This window comes from Mizuhopecten yessoensis, unplaced genomic scaffold, assembly GCF_002113885.1.
Source record: "Mizuhopecten yessoensis strain PY_sf001 unplaced genomic scaffold, ASM211388v2 scaffold716329, whole genome shotgun sequence".
NCBI classification, from domain to species: domain Eukaryota; kingdom Metazoa; phylum Mollusca; class Bivalvia; order Pectinida; family Pectinidae; genus Mizuhopecten; species Mizuhopecten yessoensis.
In genome coordinates, this window is record NW_018480062.1 from 782,044 (window position 1) to 790,624 (window position 8,581).

Sequence of the window (8,581 nt, forward strand, 5' to 3'; positions counted from 1 at the left end):
GTTTTTTCTATCATAGAAACCAAAGATAAAAGATTCTTTATTAAAAGCAAATGGAATTAATAACACATCTAGCAATGATTCAAAATCTGTTAAAAACACTTGTACTTCTTTACATTCCCATAATGCATGAACTATAGTTTCTGTGTCAGTTTTACAATGAAAACAATATGGACTATTAACAAGACCTATTTTATAAAGATATGAATTAGTAGTTAAAATCTGTTGATTGATTCTAAATTGAAGCCACTGTAGTTTTGTGTTTTTACTAATTTTGAAGGGAATGGTATAGATTTTCTTCCATATCTCTGTGTTAAATTCAAATATTTCCTCCCACTTCTTTCTACCGGTAGATATTGTATTATTTTGGCATAGAACATGGTAAAAGTCTTTAGTTCCTTTTTTGTGTTTAAGAAAAATTTCCAAATTAATTGGGATATATGGATAATCTACATTCAAATTAGAAACATCCTCATGTGAAATGGATTTCTTTATGGAATTAATGACACCTTGATAAGTGAGAAAATTTGTATGAATATCAAATTTCTCTGAAAACTCTTGATGGCTGTAAAACAATTTATTTCTTCTTTCTTTAATTAAGTCATAAACTATTGTTACCCCTTTCCTATACCATTCCCTATAAAATATACTCTTGTTTTGTATTTTTATTGATTTATTATACCAAATGGGTGATTTGAGAATATTTACCTTTTTGTTTCCAAAATTTACAACTTTTTCAGCTAGCTTGCACCAACTTAATAGCACATCTTTCCAAAATAAATTTTTACAAAATTATTATTAATTAAAATTGCAATCCCTCTTGAATTTGATCTAAATGAGCTGAAATGACAGGAATATCCCCATTCTGACCTTATGATATATTTTGCATTTCAACAGTAAAATGTGTGTCCTGAATACAGTATATGTTATAATTCTTATTTCTTAAATATGAAAATACATCTTTACGTTTTCCCTTATCACACAGGCCCTGGCAGTTTGCTGTTAGTATCTTAATTTCTTCCATGATATGTAATTAAAAAAAATCAAATTTGTATATGTCACCTTGTCAGTCCTATGACACCATAGAGACACAAAGAAGAAGAAAGTGAAAGGAAAGAACAGATTGAGTGATAGGAAGAAGATAATATAAACATACATTAATATAAAGTGGTGTTAACTTGTCTCCTCACAAAAGTCGACATACGACGATCGATACAATGGTACACACACTTCATATATAGCTCATATAGCGATGACGCCGATTGAAAGCTGTGGGCTTCTTATGGCGCGTTTGAATATATGTTAAAATACTTGTTAAAAAACTAAGCGAGTTAAATCTATTCCTTTGAAAACAAAACGTCTTATCCCCTACATTGTGAATGATAATTCCGGGAAAGTCGGAAGATTAGGAAGTGTCCGTTTCCTTGGAATGAACTAATGTAATTTCATAACGTGAACAAGCTAATTAATACTGTGCATTATTCGCGCGGAAGATTATATGCACACTTTTATTTTGTAACACGCAATGTAAAAATTTAGAAAACGTAACATATATACACAGCTGACAGAGTACAACAAGCAGCCGATCATTTTTTTGACAAGCTATTTGACATCCCCTGTAACCATGGCCACGAGTGTTCGACATTGACCACATGACCCTGTCAATTTTGGGTTGTATTAAACATGTATGGCAGCAAGTGGTTTGTCTATGAAACAACCTAACACATGTAAATTCAGTGGCGGATCCAGAGACCTATCTAAGGGGGGTTCCAAATTTCCTGGGGGGGTTTCCTGAAGCCCAATAAACCCCTCTGGATCCGCCACTGAAATTGAAGTGAGCAAAGCCTGTCAGGACGCCATCGATATTGATAAACTGTTGTAGGAATCAGTGTGAGAGGTTGTCACATGTTTCAGCTTCCATTTTTTTTCCCCCGGCTCATAACTACATACAAAACGGAGAGTACAGAATATCCGGATCTGAGTTAATTATAATTTTGAGATGGACTGGACAATATATCCGGAATTTTACATTATTGTAAGAATGTAATTTTATTTAAATGTAATTGATTCAGATTAAGCTATTAATGCATTTTCCATGTCAGATAACAAGAATACAACACTGTATAGTGCATATATATATTCAGGGTTTTCTTCTGAGGAGAAAGAATACTCTATGATGTAGTTGTTTCTTTACATAATTCAGCGCCCCCTTCCCCTGTCCCAACGTCACCTCTCCTCCGCCGCTACCTCCATGTCTGTTGGAACTTGATGTACGTATACATACGATGTTCAAGTACAATGTACAATGCATATTTTGGCAGTTATAATACCGGCCAAGGCTGTCTGGTCTGGAAACAAAAAAAGACGATCGTCAAACGCTGATGGGAGACAATGTAAATCTAGGTCAGGCTGTTTTCCTAAGTGGAGAGATGGGCAAGATAAAATGCGCTGCATATATATATAAGCACCGATCCAAACAAAGAACTATATTGATCTGAGCCATTTATATTAACACCTTTTCTTCAAGCACATGATAGCTAAAACGATCAGGGAACAATGTTGACTTAAAGAAGATGTTTGATTAACATAAAAAATACAGCTATCTCTGGCCTGTTCCTCTAGCCTACACGAGCACACCTGCACATGTTCTTAGTTCTGTGCCAAGAAGTTAAGGACAGGGGAAGGAACAGATGGTTGAATATGACAGAGTGTATTATTCCCTTAATCTTTCTTTTGGGGATATTACATAACAGTGCATATGGGTCAAAGTAAAACTAAAGCCTCCCACAAGAAAGCTGCCAAAGGCAATATGTAAAGTATTATACATCATAATAACAACATATTTCATAACAAGACACTCAAAGGGACTTCAGACATTCAACTGAATTATGTTGCCTTTCTCTTGAAAGATTGCGACTCTCTTCGTCAACAAATTGTACAGAACCCCATTATGATAGTGTATTTAAAAATGGATCCTTGTTATACCGGTCAAGATCGAGTTCGTTTGCAAACTTTGAAGCACTCACTTCCAGTTAGCTTCTGGCCAATACTGCAGACTCGGTAGAAGTTGTTCATAAGAGAGTGTACATACAAATTAAACCTGTGAGGCACTTAATGCCAGCAAGTTACTGGTTTGATGTCATGACCTAGGCCTTTCAGTAGTTTAGAAGAAATAGTTCGAGTGTTTTGATGAAAAATGTACCCCGACCTGACCTTGGATATAGGCCAAGGCAATTTAATATAGCAAAGTTTGTAGCCTCCATGTCAGTAGGGGACAAGAGAAGTATTTTCGCTCTACGCCTTCTGGATTTTCAGTAAAAGTCGTTCGAGTGAGTTAAGAAATTTGACCCATGTGACCTTAAATATAGGTCAAAGTCACTTTGTCTTTGTTTTCGTTATTCAGAAGTTGTTTGATTGTCCTGACAACTTTGATCCATAGCCTTGAATACAAATCAAGATTGTTTCTTTTCGCAACCATTGGAGCACTCCAGGTAGAGAGTTACGGGCAAAATGTCATGACCTTCTCAAGTTTTTACAGTTATAAAAGAAGTCCCTTGGGTGTTTTGACTAGTCCGAATTATTCTGACGTTTTATCAACTTTTTTCATATCGGTTTGTCGTGGTAACCGACGACAGACCGATATGAAAAAAGTTGATAAAACGTCAGAATAATTCGGACTTATATGACCCCTGTGACTTTGATTACACACGTACAGTTTTAGAACTTGTCAAATATCATGACTCTAGACCCACTTTAAAAGAAGAAGTCTGTTTAAGTGTTTTAACGAATTTGGCCCCTGTGATATATTTTGGTGTATGATTCAAGGTATTTTTTCCCCCTACAAACTTTGTATTGGCCAAACCATGGATCTCTCCGTGATACTGACAAGTTTGGGTCCGCTTGACCTTGAAAATATAACACTTCATGTCTGTCAGTTACAAATATTACGACTCTAGGCCTTCTGCATGAACAAATGTGATCGTTGAGTATTTAAAAGGTGCACATATTGTACACGTGTTGTAGTGTCCTCAAAGTCCCCATTTATACACAGATTTGGTCTCCCTTCGAAAAGTAAGTAGACCATGCACTAATGGTGTTATAAAACAAGTACCAAAACAATCTGTCTGCTGGTTTGTTAGCAGAAGACTTGTTATATGCCAAAACATTTACTCCCTTTTGCCCCTTATCGACTCTTGAAAAGACCAGTCCCTTTCCCCTCTGATTCCCTATCATCTAGGAGGGAATGCTCCTGCAAATCTGTTCGATGTTATTATGAAGAAGTCGTTCATGGCAACGGATCAAAATAGCTTGCTTGGCCGCCGTTCGAGGCAGGTGAGATTATATCTAGGGGAAAACATTATTTGGAGGCTTTACAGTGTTAGTAGAAATACAATACACAAACGACATTATTGTGTAGGTATTCTCTGATCATTATTAGTACGACTTGTGCCAAATCACCTCAGACAAAACAACGACAATGGGTACACCATCATTTGGCCGTTCTCCAACAGACCGCGCCAGACATACCGCCATTAACCTTGTACCTTATCGACCGTTTAATGGTTGCTTAATCTATTTTGGTCCGCAGGACAATCTTCTCATATTTTATTTTTTGTGTGTGGATTTTTGTATGAGTGAAAATACAGGCCTATACGATTTACACTTCACAAGAAATTAGTTAACACAACACTTACATCTTCATTCCTCTTACATTTCAACAGTTTCCGGTTGGAAATGCGCATTTATGAATAGACAACTTACATAAGTATATCATCTATACAGCTACAGGGTTGAAGGAGAGGTCAATGAGAGAGATTTGGCAGCTTCTGATCTGTGCCAGAATGTGCAAAGTGGGTTAAACAGACTATTAGTTTTCTCTAGTTTTGTTTTGGTACGCAACCACCAAACAGACTTAAAGTTAAGATATCGAAACAACGCTTTCGTTTGATAAATCTAGTAGAAATTGAAAAGTTTTTGAAATTAGTGCACGGAGTCTTTTCATTTGATATCATCCCCGAAATCAGATCTTTTCAACGCGCAATTGCACAAAACAACAACAACCCGAAGAGAAAACCAAATTGTGTACAAAACTGTAATGCAAGCTCGAAATCGATAATATTAGGGCAAATCATGTACAAAGGGAATCTTTACATGGATACCCTTGAAAGAGTACAATAAACATAAGACCAGGTGATCCGGAAGGGTTAACGTGTTAACGGCATATTTTTACGAGTTGGTAAGAACGGAATGCGGGGTTGCTTTTCAGTAGTTTCCAATAAGCCCCGTGAAATATATGTCAAATGTTTTTTTCCCGTCTTATCTGCTTATTCTGAAGTACTATGTGCTTATACTAAGTAAGTGAATGAATGGTTTCAGCAATTATATGCGGGGGTGGCGAGGTTCTGGCACGCGCTCTCTTTACTTTGATAACCGAGTCTGACAACCAATAAAGTCCTGCATTCTCTTGCGCTGATTGATCTATACAGTATGTGTACTTACTTCATACTGTTTACTGTTACACAAACGACAGTATTGTGTAGGTATTCTCTGATCATTATTAGTACGACTTGTGCCAAATCACCTCAAACAGTATAACTGGAATCGCATGGACTGAGGCGGTATTACAGGGTCGTCTGTGACATCGACAATACCTCTGTAGCTATCTCGGCTTGCTATTATTAGTCTAGCATGTTAAATGGAAATAGCACACACTCATCATGACAGCAAAACCTCAGTCATCGGTGATTTATTGATAAAAAAAACATCATACTGAAAACAACGGTAGTCCTGATCACCGTATACTTGTAGTATTTAAAGTTGAGATCATATGTCATGACATTAAGCTATGGTCAATGTAATTAGTGGTGTTATCAGCCATTGCAATCAGTGGTGACATCAGACATTGTAATCAGTGGTGACATCAGCCATTGTAATCAGTGGTGACATCAGACATTATTATCAGTGGTGACATCAGACATTGTAATCAGTGGTGACATCAGACATTGTAATCAGTGGTGACATCAGCCATCGTAATTTGTCAAACATAGTATGAAATGTGTACATTTGACCAAGGTCAAGGTAGACTTTGTAATTAAGGGTTGACATTTGACCAAGGTCAAGGTAGACATTGTAATTAAGGATTGACATTTGATCAGGGTGAGGGTAGACATTGTAATAAGAGTTGACATTTAACCAATGGAAGGGAGACTTTGTAATGAGAATGGACATTTGACCAAGGTCAAAGTAGATATTGTTATTAGGGGTTAACATTTGACCAAGATAAAGGTAGACATTGCAATGAGGGTTGACATTTGACCAAGTCCAAGGTGGACATTGTAATTAGGGTTGATATTTGACCGAGGCCAATGTAGACATTGTAATAAGGGTTGACATTTAATCGAGGCGAAGGTAGACATTGTAACAAAGGGTTGGCATTTGACCAAGGACAAGGTAGACATTGTAGTGGGTTGACACTTGACCAAGGTCAAGGTAGACTTTGTAATAAAGGGTTGACAGTTGATCAAGGTGAAGGTAGACATTGTAATTAGGGTTGACATTTGACCAAGGTCAATGTAGACATTGTAACAAATGGTTGACATTTGACCAAGGTCAAGGTAGACACTGTTATAAGGGTTGAAATTTTACCAAGGTCAATGTAGACATTGTAATTAAGGAATGACATTTGATCAAGGTCAAGGTAGCCATTGTAATTAGGGTTGACATTTGACCAAGGTCAAAGTAGATATTGCTAATAAGGGTTGACATTTGACCAAGGTAAAAGTAGATATTGTTATTAAGGGTTGACATTAGACCAAGATCAAGGTAGACATTGTAATGAGGATTGACATTTGACCAAGGTAAGTAGACATTTTAATGAGGGTGGACATTTGACCAAGGTAAGTAGACATTGTACTGAGGGTAGACATTTGACCAAGGTAAGTAGACATTGTAATGAGGATAGTCATTTGACCAAGTTCAAGGTAGACATTGTAATGAGGGTTGACATTTGACCAAGTCCAAGGTGGACATTGTAATTAGGGTTGACATTTGACCAAGGTCAAGGTAGACATTGAAATGAGTGTTGACATTTGACCAAGGTCAAGGTAGACATTGTAACAAAGGGTTGACAATTGACCAAGGTAAGTAGACATTGTAATGAGGGTGGACATTTTACCAAGGTAAGTTGACATTGTCCTGAGGGTTGACATTTGACCAAGGTAAGTAGATATTGTAATGAGGTTTGACATTTGACCAAGGTCAAGAACATTGTAATGAGGGTTGACATTTGATTATGGTTAAGGTAGACATTGTAATGAGGATTGTCATTTGACAAAGGTCGAGTAGACTTTGTAATTAAGGGTTGACATTTGACCAAGGTAAGTAGACATTGTAATGAGGGTTGACATTTGACCAAGGTCGAGGTAGATTTTGTAATTAAGGGTTGGCATTTGACCAAGTTCAAGGTAGACATTGTATAATGAGTGTTGATATTTGACCACGGTAAGTACATTGTAATGAGGGTTGACATTTGAGCAAGGTCAAGGTAGACTTTGTAATTAAGGGTTGACATTTGATCAAGGTCAAGGGAGACTTTGTAATTAAGGGTTGACAATTGACCAAGGTCAAGGTAGACTTTGTAATAAGGGTTGATATTTGATCAAGGTCAAGGGAGACTTTGTAATTAAGGGTTGACATTACAGCAAGGTCAAGGTAGACTTTGTAATTAAGGGTTGACAATTGACCAAGGTCAAGGTAGCCATTGTATTTAGGGTTGACATTTGACCAAGGCCAATGTAGACATTGTAATTAGTGTTGACATTTGATCAAGGTCAAGGTAGACATGGTAACAAAGGGTTGACATTTGACCAATGACAAAGTAGACATTGTAATGAGGGTTGACATTTGACCAAGGTCAAGGTAGACATTGTAATTAGGGTTGACATTTGACAAAGGTCAATGTAGACATTGTAACAAATGGTTGACATTTGAGCAAGGTCAAGGTAGACATTGTAATTAAGGATTTACATTTGATCAAGGTGAAGGTAGACATTGTAATTAAAGGTTGACATTTGACCAAGGTCAAGGTAGACACTGTAATGAGGGTTGACATTTGACCAAGGTCAAGGTAGACATTGTAAGTAAGGATTTACATTTGATCAAGGTGAAGGTAGACATTGTAATTAAAGGTTGACATTTGACCAAGGTCAATGTAGACATTGTAATGAGGATTGTCATTTGACCAAGATCAATGTTGACATTGTAATGAGGGTTGACAATTGACCTTGGTCAAGGTAGACATTGCAATGAGTGTTGATATTATCTAAAGGTCAAGGTAAACATAATTAGAGATGCAATTAGATCAAGGTCAGATTAGACATTGTAATTAGGAGTGACATTAAACCCAAGTCAAGGTAGAAATTGGATAAGGGTGACATTATCTCAATACCAAGGTAGACACTGTTATAAGGGGTGACATTTTACCAAGGTCAAGGATGACTTAATAAACAGTCGATAGACCACACCCATATACATAAGCAGGAACATTTTCTAGTGTCAATGTAAGAAATAAGACTTCCAACAAATA